Below are 18,109 nucleotides of genomic sequence, written 5' to 3'. Positions count from 1 at the left end.
ATTGTACACATTTATAATCTGACTGAGGGAAGTAAGGAAAATATGTGTGGTCCTGAAAGTATATTTGTAAAAAGAAACCACGTTTCGGAACGACTATTAACATTTTTACCAGAATAATGATTCTCCTATCAAACTGTAGTTTTTTACGTTAAGAAGAAATAAATTAGCTACTCATTGGTGGTTGCATACCTCTACATCGAACGCAGGCGTAAGTCTCTTAATCCACTTGTTGACTAATTGTTACAATAAAAATTTTTACCCCTTTTGATCCACAGTGTTACATGTTTTCTAGTGGGGAAGAATACTTGCTCTGTAGAAATAAAGTATTTCCATAATTTAATGTCCCAGTTATATTTTTAATAGTATACAATGTAAGCATTGTAAAGTGTTGGTTTAAGATCACAATGCAAGAAGAAGTCAAATAGTTTTAGATACGGCCATGAGCGAGTACTGCTTTGTTTTATCTCGCATTCAGCGCCAACTTACGCAATATGGCGTATCCTGAGCGTAAAGCTTTTTGTGATCTGCATTTTTCTAGGAGAGAAACTGTAATTTCAGTTCAACATGCAGTTCGCTTGAAGTTTATTATGATTCCCCATGTGGCAAAAACATCCGCCGATGTTATAGGCAATCCGAGACGACAAAGCTCTTTTCCGCTGGCCTCCACGTTCATCTGACATAACGGCATGAGATTTTTTTTCCTTTGGATCTTTAAAAAACGTTCGTGTCTACGTTCCGCCATTACCTAATGGTTCGCTAGAAATGAGGCACCTAATTGAAGAGGCTATAGCTTCCATAACAACAGACTTGTTAACTAAAGTGTGGGAAGAATTGGACTTTATGTCGGATGTGTGTCGTATAGCTGAATGTGCGCATATTGAACATTCGTAAGATAAACGAGGTTACTTTACCTGCAATTCTATATATGATTTGTTGCAAATAATCTAAATTAAACTGTTTTTAATATTCCGTTGAAACTGTGATATTCTTTAATGGTCACGTTGCAATGCGTCGAAAGCCCGTTGAAATTCAGAAATAAAATTCGTAGAAAGTACGTACAACAGTACGTACTTCTAACAGAAGTAAGTTATGTAAAAAAAAATTCCTAATATTTCCAATAAAAAATAGGTACCTGGAAATTAAATGGATATTTTGGGAAATGATGTTATGACTTTCTCTCCTAAACTATTGGGTTTTGTGAGACATGGTGTGTTTTGCCGCTGAGTTGCAGACATGTCGTTAGCCACAAACTGCCAACTGCACCAACAGTTCGGCGTCATCGTCTGACGCGAACAGAGAAAGGGTATCGAGGAGATGGAGAGAGAGGGTGCCAGGGGTGGAAGAGGAGAGAGTGGTGGTCCATCCACTACGTGATAGCACTCAGAGGACCACGGAGGGGAGAGGCGGAGTAATTCACCGGTGATCGGAAGACCGGAAACAGGTTACTGCAACGCGCGGGGGATGTTTTACGACCGCAGCGGGCGCCAACTGAGCACTGGCCAATGGGCTTGCAGCAGGTTCCCTCGCCAGCTTTAGGACCTCTTGCAACACGTGAAGTCAACACCAGTCGTTTCCGCGTCCTTTTTCCGTCTAACCTCCTGGTTCTTTGCTACATTCCGTCACGATCCAGGATGTTTTACAGCTGTAGAGTCGTTTCACGAAAGGTTTCATTTCTAGAACAAAATAAGGGTGTTGTCACTAAAGTCGGTTTACGGACGATAATTTTACGTGAAAACGTCATAAGAAAACTTTAATGGAAAATTGCATACTTTTTAATTTTCAAATATTATTTACAGTTTTTTTGCAAATTTAATTTAAATATATTTTTTTTAATATAATCACGAACAATTAGTTAAAAAGCACGCCTTAACCTGTTTGATATTTAAAAGATTTTTTCGCACGGTGGTTGGCCGGTTTTATGCACGCTCGGCTCAGGCGGAACATGACACTTGTTCGTGCGTGCAGCCGGCGTTCATGGATTCAGAAGACGTTATCGCGTCAAAAAAAACAGGAGGGAAATATTTGAAGTGGTTTCATCGAGGCTAGTATTGAAGGCTCCTGCGCTGGGTTCTGCGTGATGTTTGGTGCTGGGAGCCCGCCATCTTGGAGCGTGGCGTCTCAGTTGCTATCATGAATGATTTTGAACTTACATTTCACCTTGTACTTGACCTTGAAAATTTGACCAAATGTGCCAAATTGACTTAAAGTTATACCAATTGACTCATATTTTTTTCCGTATTTAGGAAAAATTATTCATCAAAAATAACTGAAAAAATCGTAAATTAAAAATTAATTCGCTTTTCGTGAACAAAAAAAAATTTCTTTTTGAAGGACAGTTTCCCATTGTATTTCCCGGACCTAAGTTTAAGTATGGTTACAAGGCTACTTTTGTAAAATGGAGAACTAGTCGATTGAGATTGACCATTATTCTTAACTGAATAATGTGAATAAATAGGATTTCATACTGCTTAGTCCTTTAATTTTTTTATATTTTAAAATTAACTCATTCTGGGGAAATATTTAAACTACAAAATAGAAATTTTTCAAACTAATGTAGATTCTGGATCGTTGCCTGCACTGGTATCGAAAATTCGTTACATTAGTAGTCAGGCTACAAACGGAGTCGAGGCGAGCAGGGCATGTTGTGATTCAGGCATTTGACCAGATGCAGAGGCAAGCTGGCCACGAGGCAAACCGGGCATGAAGCAAGCAGTGTATGAGGCGAGCAAGGCACAAGGCGAGCTGGTTGCGATGCAGGCCGGTAACATGTTCCCGAGTCAGTAAGTAACAAGGCACACAAACTATGTGGTCCAAGTAGGGCGAGAATCAAGCCAATCATATGGTCGAGACGGGTAGGATGTAATCCCAGTAAGTAATCCAAGTAGCAGGCACGAGGCAACGTCACACGATGCGTATCCGGCACATGGCCCAAGCCAGGCAGGAGACAAGCTAGGAACTTGAGGAATGTACGGCCAAATGTGCGTTCATCGTGCATACTTTTTGATGAATGTGCGTCCTTTCTTTTGAATATTCGTCCAAAATATGCGTCCTTTTCATTTTCATTTAGGTGTGCATCCTTTTTTATAAACGCATGTCTTAAATGTGCGTGTTTTTAACCCGACTACGGCGAAGCCAAGAGGAAGGATTATGATTTTAGCAGTCTATATGTAGGTACTAGGTTTAGCCCGCGGCTTCGCTCGCGTTAAGAAGTATAATTATTAATTAGGAATAGTTTTTGCGGCATTACTTTTGTTTAGCGTGTGTAAAAAAATTACGGCCTACTAAACTTCTTTGTACACAATATTCTTTACTAATCTGTCATTAGTCGCTAAAACTATCAAGCTATTGGGTGAACTTACTCGTGAGCAAGCAACATAAACTGTCCATGAGAGAAGCAATGTTCTCTCATGTCAATACCCGCAAATTTTAGAGTTTGCCCCTGAGACTTGTTTATTGTCATGGCAAAGCAGACTTTTAGGGGAAACTGTAATCGCTTAAATTCGAACGGGATATAATTAGGTATTAATGGGATTCGTTGTATAAATACAGTTTCCCCTTTCGCACACCCAGTTAATATAGTGGCTTCCACTATATTGCAATGTAACGCTTTCACTTGCAGTCTCGTACCGTTACAAAGTTTTGGTGGTTTTAAAATTCGCAACAACATAATTGGAACGCCCACACGCAGAATAAGCTTATGATAAGGCAAACCTGGCGGTTTCAATGAATTTAAAAATTCTACAGGGAAATTAGTAGCGTCATCTGTATTAACTACAGTATCAATCGAAGTATAGACCTTTTCTTCGCCCTCAAACGACATGAGCAGGATATCGTTGAGAGCTGCTGCTTGATGGTTCTTTGGAGTAAGTATGGCACGCTCACATAACCATTCAATAGGCTTGTCATGTATATGAATAATATCTGGATAAGCTTAAGATAGCAATTCTTGAACCGTAGTAACAACTGTGCACAATTCTTCCGGGATGGTTATATTTCCATCAAACGATGGAAAATCACCATTACCGATTTTAAGAAGGAGATCTGAAAATCTACCAGCAGACTCATCCCCTCCGAAATGTGCTCTCATATTTTTAGAGAGCTTAAGAATATTAACCTGGGGCCACAAATTAGATTTCTTAATGCACGACTTTACTTCGTCAGCTCTGGTTCCTTTTGTCACCACTGGTAGAGTCTGCCGAAAGTCTCCGGCCATAAAAACTGTCACGCCACCCATTAATTTTGTATTACCCCTTATATTCTTTAGTGATCTGTTTAAGGCTTCAATACCACCTTTATGACAGGACAATCAATTTTTATTTAGCAGAGTCAAAACTTTTCATCCTTTCCAGCTCCTTCATAGACACTGAATTATAAGGGTTGCATAAAATTTCTGCGGGTCCAGATCGCTAATAAATAAACTCTCCTATGTTCTTACCCTACTTAATGCAATGTAAACTTTGCCCTTAGCAATAATACGTTTTCCAACGTCTAAAAATTTGGAAAGGAATGAAATCGGTTAAAATCGAAGTTTAAATGGTAAAATCGAAATCTCCTATTGTTGGAGTCAGTTAAAATGTAGCCTATGTTACCCGGGCCATAATAACAAATCGATTGACACCTTATTCATCAAAATCGAATGAATAGTTTAGGCGCTACGGAGGAGCATATGTAAACACAAACATACATCTTAATATATAAAACTCAAAGGTGACTGACTGACATAGTGATCTATCAACGCACAGCCCTTACCACTTGATGGATCGGGATGAAATTTGGCACGCAGGTAGATGTTATGACGTAGGCATCTGCTAAGAAAGGATTTTGATTAATTCTACCCCCAAGGGGATAAAATAGGGGTTGAAAGTTTGTATGAAACTTTGTCAATTTTAAACCTATCGGGCTAAGACTTTGCATGCATAAAGCTACTATGACGTAGGCATCCCCTAAGAAAGGATTTTGATATGCAGGCTATATAAGATTAGTAACTTTTCAGTTTAAAATATACGCATTTCTGTATGCTAGCGCCATCTACATTGAGTTATTTTTAAAAGAACTTTTAATTAACCATTTTTGTGCATAGTGCATAGATAATATATCGTTATAGACTCTGCTTTGTATTTGGCATTTGTTTTGTTTTCGTTTGGTTTAAGTTTAGGTTTTGTCGGTTAGACTTTTTTAAAATGGCTAAAGAAAATCTGAAAGTTAATAGAGAAGTTGAAGAATGTACTGTCGTCTCTATTGTTGGTGATGGTGCATGTTTGTTTCGTGCTCTCTTTTATTTAATGTACGGAACACAAGATAGAGCGATGGAGGTACGTTCATAAATTGTCAGATATGTGGTTAATGACTGGAGCAAGTTTTCAATTATGAATTACGACAGGAATGGTGATATCTACGTAACATCTGACGAATATATTGCTGATATGATAAAAACTTCTGCTTATGGCGGATTTTGTGAGTTAATAGCAGCAGGATTCAGTCAAGATTTGTCCAGTGGGCATTTTTATGCCTATCTTCCCATAGCAGCACAGAAAATTACTTGGCGTCGTATGGAGGTGGCTGTAGAACATGATATTGGAATTGATACACCTTCGCAACTTAAAGTTGATAAGGGTTGTCAGGAGGTACCTGTTTTAGAACGTGAACATTCACCAATGGTATCTTCAATAAATTATGATGAAAATTTAATAAAATGTTTATTGTCCCAATCTGAGTCTTTGACATTAATAAAAAAAGAAAAACAAACATAAGGCAAGGTTTACTAATTACACACGAAAAGATCAAATAAAAAGGCACAAAAAAATTTGGACAGACTCTACCTGAATCCCACCGTAAAGCTGTGTCTGAATATAAGAAAAAAACCTGATGTACAGAGGCAAGCTGTCGCCACCTACCAGGCTGCACACCCTGAAAAACACAGGCAATCTGTCGCCACCTACCAGGCTGCAAACCCTGAAAAACATAGGCAATCTGCTGCACTATATCAGGCCAGGAATACCGATCTGCATAGAGTGATTCAGTCACGGTATAGAGAAAATATAATCCAGCGTGTATGGAGAAGCAAGTTGCTTTCGGGTTTGGCGTATGACCCAGATATTGCTTATGGAACTGACAGCAGTGTAGTCTTAGGTTCTATGACGTACAAGTGTCAGTGGTGTAACGCCTTGAAGTGTAAAGATGAGACACCTGGTATGTGTTGTAGCGCCGGTAAAGTACAACTTGAGCCATTTAAACAAGTGCCTGAACCACTTTACAGTCTGGTTAATGATTTACACCCAAATCATGTACACTTCATGGATAATATCAGAAAATATAATGCCTGTTTTCAAATTACTTCCTTTGGTGGAAAACAAATAAAAGAAGGCGGTTTTTCACCAACGTTTAAAGTTCAAGGACAAGTATATCTTTTAATTGGAAGTATATTACCGGAACCTGGGCAGGATGCACAGTTTCTGCAAATTTATTTCGTCGGTAAAGATGATAGAGAAGCTAAAATTCGATGTTCTAAATTTCCTGATTTTGAGACCAAATTTAATGAAACAATTGCAGCTTATGTTACATGAAGTGAACCCATACATAAAAGATCTAAAAACAGCCATTGATAAAATATCGCCTTCAGAGTCATGAAAGGTCGTAATACATGCAGATAAAAAACCACAAAGAGAACACAGAGGCAGATGTAATGCACCAACGGCAAATGAAGTGGCTGTTGTATTGGTAGATCAGCATTTTGACCGAAGAGACATTATCCTCGAAAGCCTAAGTAACTGACTTCAGCGTATCAGTGAGATACATCAAGCTTATGACGCGCTGCAATACCCGTTGATGTTTTGCTGGGGGGATGATGGCTATTCAATCAGCATACCACAATGCGATCCCACAACTAAGTTGCCCTTGAAAAAAACAGTCTCTGCTGTAAGTTAATATTCATACAGAATAATGATCAGAGAAGGAGAAGATAACTATTTGGTTAAATATCGCGCTCTTTTAAGTCAATATTTGGTAGATGAATACGCAATAATAGAAACTGAAAGACTAAACTACATAAAAAACAATCAAGCCAAATTGCGCGCAGATAATTATATTAATTTAAAAGATGCAATTGGACGGCAAGATACTGAAGCAAATCAGCTGGGACAAATGGTAGTACTTCCATCATCTTCTACTGGTGGACCAAGATACATGCATGAAAAAACGCAAGACGCCATGACCTATGTTAGACATTACGGTCGTCCCGACCTTTTTATTACTTTTACATGTAACCCACGCTGGAGTGACATAAATGAGCACTTACTTTCAGGACAAAAATCTCATGATCGATACGATATTATTTCGCGTGTTTTTCGATTAAAGGTAAAAAAGGTCATGTATTTGTTGATAAAAGGGAAAATATTCTGTGAAGTGAGATGCTATATGTATTCGACGGAATGGCAAAATCGAGGTCTTCCGCATATTCATATACTTTTATGGCTTCAACATCGCATCACTCCGGATCAAATTGACAATATTATTTGTGTTGAAATACCTAACCCCGATCGTGATCCTGAGCTAAACGAAATTGTTAAAAGTAATATGATACATGGCCCCTGTGGAAGTTTAAACCGAAATTCTCCATGCATGAAAGATAATTCGTGCAGCAAACGTTATCCTAAGGCTCTTAAGGAAACTTTAACCGGTGATGATGGTTATCCGCAGTACAGGAGACGTTCTCTGGATGACGGTGGATTCTCTGTCAATATCAGGGGTGTTACAATAGATAATCGTTGGGTGGTTCCTTATAATCCAGTGCTATTAAGAACATGTAACGCTCACGTGAACGTAGAGTATTGCCATTCTGTGAAGTCAATCAAATACGTTTGCAAATATGTTAATAAAGGGTCAGATCAGGCTACGTTTACTTTAGAGAATGGGAAGGATGGGAAGGATGAAGTTACAACCTACGCAAGTGGACGATATATAAGTTCAGCTGAAGTAGTTTGATGAATCCTTGAATTCCCAATACATGAGCGTTTTCCTCCTGTAGTGCACTTTGCTGTCCATTTAGAAAATGGACAGAGAATTTATTTTAATGAGCAGAGCTTGTACGACAAATTGAGTAGTCCTCCTACAACTACACTCCTCTCCTTTTTCTATCTGTGTAATGTGGATGACTTTGCAAAAACATTGCTATACTCGGAAGTCCCTGCGTATTACGTTTGGAACAAGCGATCGTTTCAGAGATGGAAGAGAGGAGTGAATGTTGACGGATGGTCAGGGGTCAAAAAAGATTTCGTTTTAGGTAGGGTTTATACAGTTCATCCAAACAATACAGAATGCTACCACCTTCGAATGCTTCTACATGAGATCAGAGGCCCAATTTCATTTGAAGCGTTGAAAATTGTAGATGGTCACTTACATCCCACTTTCCAATCCGCGTCCAAGGCTCTAGGTCTACTCGAAGATGATCGGCATTTGGATTCAGCTCTTGAAGAGGCAGCACTTTGTCAAACACCGCATATGATTCGAGAGCTTTTTGCTATCATTTTATTGTTCTGCCAGGTTTCCGATCCCTTATGTCTTTGGGAAAAATACAAAGAATACCTTTCTGAAGACTTTTAAAAACAACTGGAAAGGCAAGGTAACGTGGATGTAGAGCACTCTTCGGACCTGATATTTAACAAATGCCTGTCGGTATTAGAGGATGCCGTATTATCATTAGGCAGCCGTCCTCTTAAAGAGTACGGATTACCTCAATCAATAACATAAATACATTTTGAAAATAGATATTACGTGAAGGAGACCAGTTACGATACAGTGGCCTTAGAAGACGCAGTTAGAAAAAATGAAGCATCCTTGAATGACGAGCAACAGGAAGTATACAATAAAATTATCACAAGTGTAGATGCAAATGACGGTCTAATATTCTTCTTAGACGCTCCAGGTGGAACTGGTAAAACCTTCCTTATTAATTTACTTTTGACGAAAGTAAGAAGTACTCACGGCATTGCCCTGGCTGTGGCGTCGTCCGGCATAGCTGCTACATTACTCGAAGGTGGTCTAACTGCTCATGCTACTTTTAAGTTACCACTCAATTTAATCACTGCCGAGACTCCCATTTGCAACATCTCCAAACAAAGTAATTTTGCTGAAGTTTTAAAGAGTACAAAAATAATCGTGTGGGACGAAATAACGATGGCTCATAAAGGTGGTATTGAAGCCTTAGACAGATCACTGATGGGATATAAGAGGTAATACAAAATTAATGGTTGGCGTGACAGTTTTTATGGCCGGAGACTTTCGGCAGACTCTACCAGTGGTGACAAAAGGAACCAGAGCTGACGAAGTAAAGTCGTGCATTAAGAAATCTAATTTGTGGCCCCAGGTTAATATTCTTAAGCTCTCTAAAAATATGAGAGCACATTTCGGCGGGGATGAGTCTGCTGGTAGATTTTCAGATCTCCTTCTTAAAATCGGTAATGGTGATTTTCCATCGTTTGATGGAAATATAACCATCCCGGAAGAATTGTGCACAGTTGTTACTACGGTTCAAGAATTGCTATCTTAAGCTTATCCAGATATTATTCATATACATGACAAGCCTATTGAATGGTTATGTGAGCGTGCCATACTTACTCCAAAGAACCAACAAGCAGCAGCTCTCAACGATATCCTGCTCATGTCGTTTGAGGGCGAAGAAAAGGTCTATACTTCGATTGATACTGTATTTAATACAGATGACGCTACTAATTTCCCTGTAGAATTTTTTAATTGATTGAAACCGCCAGGTTTGCCTTATCATAAGCTTATTCTGCGTGTGGGCGTTCCAATTATGTTGTTGCGAATTTTAAAACCACCAAAACTTTGTAACGGTACGAGACTGCAAGTGAAAGCGTTACATTGCAATATAGTGGAAGCCACTATATTAACTGGGTGTGCGAAAGGGGAAACTGTATTTATACAACGAATCCCATTAATACCTAATTATATCCCGTTCGAATTTAAGCGATTACAGTTTCCCCTAAAAGTCTGCTTTGCCATGACAATAAACAAGTCTCAGGGGATAACTCTAAAATTTGCGGGTATTGACTTGAGAGAACATTGCTTCTCTCATGGACAGTTTATGTTGCTTGCTCACGAGTAAGTTTACCCAATAACTTGATAGTTTTAGCGCCTAATGACAGATTAGTTAAGAATATTGTGTACAAATAAGTTTTGTAGGCCATAATTTTTTACACACGCTAAACAAAAGTAAAGCCGCAAGAACTATAACTAATTAATAATAATACTTCTTAATGCAAGCGAAGCCGCGGGCAAAAGCTTGTATATATATATATATATATATATATATATATATATATATATATATTCATCTTGTAATATATAGTAGAATTTAATAAAACATTTTTGACGTGACAACGTCTAATAATTCGATGAACGCCGGCTGCACACTCGTAAAAGTGTCTCATCACGCACATTGTTCCGTTACGCTGTGTCCCGTTACGGTCATTGTTCAGTTATGCTGTGTTCCGTTACACTGTCAGTGAGTGCAGTAATAATAGTTTATGTTACAGTTGACTAAAAAATTATGGTGATTCATATAATTGATATATTTTTGATTACAGTTTATTTATATGAAAACTTGTTCAAAATTATATTTAAGCTTTATAGCTGAACGACAGTTTTTAAAATTAATTACAAGTCATCTACACGTGAACTGTTTCGTCGACTGTTTATAAAGTGAAGTGAAAAGTTAATGTGGTTTTCATTGCTTATTACAACAATTTCGGCAATAAAAGTTAATTATTCTTGTATTTTAAAAATTTGATTACTAGTATAATTTCAAGTATTTATTCTTTTGTTATCAAAATAAAAATGATTCCATTTTATTCATAAAAGTTATCAATCATTTTCAAATTTGCTTACAAACTTTCACCTTTATTACTAACCTTACATTTCACACATACTCATATATACTACGTCTGTGCTGTATCTCGCAGCGTTGCTGGTACGCGCTGATAAAGAAGGCGGTTTACTTTATACTATTCCGTATACTGAGCCATTGTTTTATCGTAAATGTCCTGGTCTATAATGTTTAATTATTAGGTATGTATTAATCACGCTATTATATCACTCGTCTTTTTGTTGTCGCATCACAGGTTAAAACGGAAAATATTAGAATCAAGATGTTTAAAAAAACTATAACCCGACTACGGAAAAAAAACACTAAAAGGTAAGAAACAAGGTAGGTGCTGTTTGATATCATTGCCTTATTGAGTAAATCAAGTCATTTTATATGTTAGATATTCATATTTATTTAGTTGTATTAATCTCCTCTGTCACTTCCACATTAATAACATTATAATTCAATTCAAATACCGTAGTCATGCATTGTCAAGTACAGAATATTTTTTTTTTCAAAACTGTAACCCGTTTACGGGAAAAACACCAAAAGGTAATAATCAAGTCATGTATTGATTACTTTTATAGTATTATTAAGTAAGATCATTTTTTAATAATTAAAATCTTCTATCAGTTTGATATAATAACATTATAATTTTGTTTACCATTCTTGTATATCAAACTAAAATGCTTGCTTGTGTATCAAATTAAAATTCTTGCTTTTTATAGTGGAAGTGGAAAACGAGTCGCGAAAATATTGCAGCTAGCGCCATCACGCAGTTACTAATTAACTGTAAAAACCATTGATAAAAATTCAAACCACAAAGTACTCCAAAAATCGAGAATATCTTAACAAGGATACCGTTAGACCCCATGTCTTAAACTCAAATGTTAATTTACCTATAAGTGTTTACTACTTCACAAAACTATACAATTAAAATAAATGGCCACTTAGACATGATAAAGTTCCAAATGTCCGTGGCTAGATTATTAAAAAAAGATTATATTATAGTTAAATATGAAAGATTTGATGTAACGAACAATAAAACTTTAGTGCGTTAGAAAATACAACGGTAGGGTCTAGGACAAGTTAAAATAAAGTGCCAAAATTTCAAGCCAGATAGTTAACAACGAAGGGAAAATGGCTTTTTATCTTAAAAAAAAAAATGGTTGTCTGTAAAGTCGGTTTACGGACGATAGTTTAACGTGACAACGTCATAACAAAACTTCGATGAAATGATTGATCCAGAAGAAAAGGAAATATCGTATTCGGCCTGAGACTGAGCCGTAATAGGTTTTTGCAACCAAACCATTTAGGCATTAAAAATATTATATTCTTTGAATAAGAAAGTTTTTTAAAATTTTTCTATCTTTTGTATGATAAAATCTACCTCTGCATATTTTTATGAATAAAATTGAATCATTTTTATTAAATTATCACTATTTTGTATGGATACAAAGAAGGAGTGAAATGAAATCTACAATTTAATTAACAAATTTACGTTTATTTGCATTCATTAATTCAAATATATTTTTTTACTTTTGAAGTGTCGTGCGCGCCGTATTTATTTTTACAAGTACAATAAAAAAATTCAGCCGCCGGGATTTTCACCGTCAACCTATCCATTGCTGGCAGCGTTGCTAACCGCACAGCCACAAGGCCATATTAAAAACAATTGTTTCAGATGATATAAATTAATAACATTCCACGCACGATATTTGTTTGAATTTCTTTTAACTAGCATATTCTCTGTTGGACTCGAAATATTTACACGCTAGTGGGCTCATAACTATAATACGGTGTGTGATTTAGTTGATCAAATAATAACTTATGACAAATAACTACCAACGTCAAACTAAAGCGTGAAAAGTATCATACCAGCAATAAATATTTAGTTACACAGCTAAAACAATACTCATACAACACTGTTTAAATGTACTGATTTACACTAGTAATTAAAATAATACGTACTTGTAAGAACGCCATTTCCTTGCGAATATACTCCTGTGGCGCGGTGCACAACAATAACCTCGAGTACGCCGCTACGTGCCGGCCGAGTTCTCTGTACCGTCCGCAACATACCAGAGAGATGCCACGCATGCGTAAACAGGACAGTATGCTATGCTAACACTACACTACTTTCCGACACAATGGAAAGAGGCTAATGTTATAGTATTTCATAAGCCAGGAAAAGACAAATCCTTGCCGCAAAACTATAGGCCAATTAGCCTACTAAATACACTCTCTAAAGTAGCAGAATGTATATTATTGAACAGACTTAAAACACACATACGAGAAAATAACATATTGCCTGACGAGCAATTCGGTTTTCGTAGTGCACACTCGACTGTACAACAGCTAGTCCGCCTAACGGAAGAAATAACTAGCGCATTTAATGTGCGGGATTATGTAGTAGCTACATTCCTGGACGTAGAAAAAGCCTTTGCTCGAGTCTTTCACGCAGGTCTAATCTATAAAATGTATGAAACAGGCTTCCCTGACTGTTACATTAAATTAATAACATCTTACTTAGCCAATAGGACATTTAGAGTCACAACAGAAGGCTCTAAATCAGACATAAAACCTATAAATGCAGGCGTGCCACAAGGCAGCATTTTAGGCCCTGTTTTATTTAATATATACGTGAGCGACATGCACACCACCTTGTAAAATTAGGCTGTTATGCGGACGACACAGTCCTCTACAGCCGATCGCATAACCTACAATTAGCCACAAATAGGCTACAAACCGCACTGAGCTCCATGCAAGATTGGTGCACAAAATGGCGCATAAAAATAAACACTACAAAATCAGAAACTGTAATTTTCACGCGTAAAAATCTACCACCCCACGATCGCAGGCCTGAATTAAACCTGTTCGGCGACCAAATTCCCCATAAAGACGTTGCTAAATATTTAGGTGTTAAAATGGATCGCAAACTACTATACAGGATTCACATAGATTCGAAGAAGGGACAGGCACATGGCAGAATGTGTTCATTGTACCCAGTAATGAGTAGGCGCCTCGGAGGCACAGTTAAAAACGGACTGCTGCTCTATAACGCCCTCATCCGCCCAATAATTACATATGCAGCCCCTGTGTGGGCTATAGCAGCTAAATCACACCTTGCAAAACTACAGCGAATACAGAACAGATGCATTCGCATCGCTACAGACGCTCCCCGATACTGCCCAGTCGAGGCTCTCCATCGGGAAACGAACACAGAAACATTACATGATTTTTACGTCCGAACCACACAGACATTTTATGACAAATGTGCAACACACGAAAATCCACTTGTTTCATCACTAGGACAATATGATCCAGATGAAATAATTAAATTTAAGCGACCGAAAATGGTACTTGCGCACCGACCACCGTAGAGCGCTGTGATTGGCCGGACCCTCCGGCCAATCACAGCGCGCGCGCGCCCAGAGTCCGGACCCCGACCAAATGGTTGCGGACTGTTCAGAGAATTCCGTCCAGCGCCGAGTGTGGCTATACTGTAATGGGTGGCCATGCCGCTGGGCACAATACACGAGCCTGCTGGCAGCTCAAACACTTACATCAAGCTCTCACACAGCCCGTACAACACCGTTAGAAATAAAGCGTAGGAGTTGTTGTTAGGGATCCGCGATGAAGGAGTGGGCAATTTCTCTAACCGACCGACTGCCTTTTGCTGGCGACAGGCGATCTGAAGCTATGTCCTCTCCAGAGTGTGTCCCGACACATCAACTTGCGGGTAACACAATACAAATTAATTACTCGTAGCTTCATAGCATAGATGTAGCGGCTAGGGTCTTGCAATGACGGATCAGGTAATTTCTCTAACTGACCGACTGCCATCTTGGCGACAGGCGACCTGAAGCTATGCCTGTTCCGGAGTACGACCCAGTGCCAATACTCGCGGTTAATTAATGCAATGAACAACACCGTGCGTACACAACATATCACTCTTCTTTTTATTTTAGGTACGCGAGCTGACTGGCAGCTTGGTGGGAACAACAACATGTTGCCCCTAAAGACCAGTGCCCACCAAAACAAATGCGGACAAAAGGTCCAAGCTCCCAAATTGCTTAGTAGAATTTTTCTATCTGCCCAACTCTTCTTCCAGGACCATCCATCTTTTCCTGTACTCAACCTGCCTGCTAATAATGCATGATATTTTGCATCCCGCATGAAAGTGCCCAGGGTTTTCCCTGTGTCTATGCAGGTTTTACCTGGGCCCAACTTATCTAGTAATTAGTCTAGAATTAAGATAGGGGAGTTAGCCATGGCGCCAATTGCTGCCATGGTTGGCCAATCCCCGAACAAAGCACACGATGCATGCCTCCCTTTCTGCATGGCTTAAACCCAGCATGATTAGGCGTAAGGGCTTCGGCCTGGGACGCACCTAGAGTCTTCCCTAACCCAGACCCCTCCCAAACAAAATACACTTAGTTTTAGTTAGGTTAGGGAAAAAAAAAAAAAAAAAAAAACAGGACAGTGTCGGTGGTCGTCTCTCGGGGCGTGCGCATCTCTCTCGTGGGCTGTTGGCTGGGAGTTCCCTGCGCCATATTGGGTAACCGAAGGCTGGCAGTGCGTGTGGGATTTGTGTGCGTGCTGGGGGCGGCCTAGCAGCGCCAACTGCTACCGACCGCGTCCCGCGGGTGGCGGATACGGGAGCCCAGCTCGAGAGTTTCAATCTCGCTGGGGTGGCTGTGAATAACCAATAGCAGTCCGCGGACCAATGGGGGCCTGTGGAGTCGTTATCACGGCTGTCGGGGAGAAAAGTAGCCTGAATGTAGCTCGGCGCGTGGCAGAAAGCAGTTCCGTCGGCGAAGGCACCGCAGGGGACCTCGATGTGCCCTGGATGCGAAGTGTAGACGAACTGCGGGCTGGAACTTGCGGAGCTGTGGACTGCCGCGCGCGCAACGGAACTGAACAGCATCGGAATTCTGAAGTAAGAGTCGCCCGCCACTGGGGGTGCATGCGCCCCTGGTTAATAATAACCCAGGAGCTCCCAACTTTAAATGCGGGCCGCAAGGCCCAAGCACCCAACTCCAGCATGGTTGATTTTTCAGCCCCTCCAACTCTTCTTACCTGGACCCTTCTTCCCTCTTGTCCAGTAGTTACCTGTTTGCTTAATGCATGTTATTTGATCCCCGCATGAACCGGCCCAGGGTTTTCCAGTGTCTATGCAGGTTTTACCTGGGTCACATTAGCTAGCTTTTAAGCTAGGCGACCAATGGGGCGTCAGTCATGGCGCCAATTGCAGCCATGGCTGGCCAGTAAACCCCAATAAGCACATGATTCACGCGCCCTTGTCCTGCATGGTTAAAAACCCGCATGGAAGAGTGTATAGGCTTCGGCCTGAGACACACTTAGGTCCTCCCCTAACCTGGACCCTCCCCTACACACTTAGAATTATCTTAGGCCAGGGAAAAAAAATTACAGGACACATTCGTAGTGGGACATCCGTAGTGGGACATCCGTAGTGGGACAATTTTTCCTGCGTGCAGCCAGCGTTCATCGATTTATTAGACGTTGTCTCGTCAAAAAAATATTTAAATCGGGTGAAAAACCAAAGTTAGACAAAAGCAGTATAAAGTGGTAACTGCCACATAACTCTGGATACGTTTCCCAAGAAAGGCATTTAGCATGAGAAGTCAATGCGCAGTCATGCTGTTCCATTTTATTGCTGACCGTTAAAATTATCCGCTTTATTTGAAACGGAGAGGCAAAAGTTACAATTCTTAGAATGATTCAACAAGCCAATCGACTGATTTATCAACGACCGTTCCTTTTTATCTATCTTCGGCCATGTACATCTGACGTAGATCTACTACCCAAACATAAATTTATAGTCTTTTAGCACGTTGCAAACAACTGAAAAAAATATCTTGCTGGTTGTGTTTCATTGCCGATGCAAATAAAATGACGGAAATAGTAAAAGGTCTTTCAGTTTTTTTTTTTTAAATAGTTTTAGTTAGGTTAGGGAAAAAAAAAAAAAAAAAAACAGGACAGTGTCGGTGGTCGTCTCTCGGGGCGTGCGCATCTCTCTCGTGGGCTGTTGGCTGGGAGTTCCCTGCGCCATATTGGGTAACCGAAGGCTGGCAGTGCGTGTGGGATTTGTGTGCGTGCTGGGGGCGGCCTAGCAGCGCCAACTGCTACCGACCGCGTCCCGCGGGTGGCGGATACGGGAGCCCAGCTCGAGAGTTTCAATCTCGCTGGGGTGGCTGTGAATAACCAATAGCAGTCCGCGGACCAATGGGGGCCTGTGGAGTCGTTATCACGGCTGTCGGGGAGAAAAGTAGCCTGAATGTAGCTCGGCGCGTGGCAGAAAGCAGTTCCGTCGGCGAAGGCACCGCAGGGGACCTCGATGTGCCCTGGATGCGAAGTGTAGACGAACTGCGGGCTGGAACTTGCGGAGCTGTGGACTGCCGCGCGCGCAACGGAACTGAACAGCATCGGAATTCTGAAGTAAGAGATGGCGGCGCCTTCAAGTTGGGGCCCTGTTGGAGCCAGTGGTAGCCTGGGCGGCGCGACCTTCAACCGACCCGGGAATTTGGGGGGCAAGAGGGTCCAACTCGCAAGATACTTCATTCGCCTGAACGACTTACCCCCACCCTGGCTTGAAAGGTCGTTGGCTGTTGACTGGAAGAAGGAAGATGAAGATGGCGCAATGTCAGGCTGCATTTCGCTCCGAGAGCCAGCAGTTCGAGCCGGTTTACTGGCTCGTCTGCCCACTTCTGTTTTAACTATGGCTGCCTGGGCAGCTGTGGCTGTGCTGACGCGTGAAGTCGCCCGCCACTGGGGGTGCATGCGCCCCTGGTTAATAATAACCCAGGAGCTCCCAACTTTAAATGCGGGCCGCAAGGCCCAAGCACCCAACTCCAGCATGGTTGATTTTTCAGCCCCTCCAACTCTTCTTACCTGGACCCTTCTTCCCTCTTGTCCAGTAGTTACCTGTTTGCTTAATGCATGTTATTTGATCCCCGCATGAACCGGCCCAGGGTTTTCCCAGTGTCTATGCAGGTTTTACCTGGGTCACATTAGCTAGCTTTTAAGCTAGGCGACCAATGGGGCGTCAGTCATGGCGCCAATTGCAGCCATGGCTGGCCAGTAAACCCCAATAAGCACATGATTCACGCGCCCTTGTCCTGCATGGTTAAAAACCCGCATGGAAGAGTGTATAGGCTTCGGCCTGAGACACACTTAGGTCCTCCCCTAACCTGGACCCTCCCCTAC

At 40.6% G+C, this 18,109-nt stretch overlaps 1 protein-coding gene across 1 annotated transcript in view; it reads left to right on the top strand.

Moving 5' to 3' along the window:
* Positions 1-18,109, top strand: part of LOC134536427 (uncharacterized) — a 164,661-nt gene that overhangs the window by 21,874 nt on the left and 124,678 nt on the right. The gene's annotated exons all lie outside the window — the stretch shown is intronic.

The sequence above is a fragment of the Bacillus rossius genome, chromosome 11 (assembly GCF_032445375.1).
Source record: "Bacillus rossius redtenbacheri isolate Brsri chromosome 11, Brsri_v3, whole genome shotgun sequence".
Lineage (NCBI taxonomy): Eukaryota > Metazoa > Arthropoda > Insecta > Phasmatodea > Bacillidae > Bacillus > Bacillus rossius.
The sequence above is the reverse complement of the archived record's forward strand: the minus strand, read 5'-3'. Positions and strand labels throughout refer to the sequence as shown.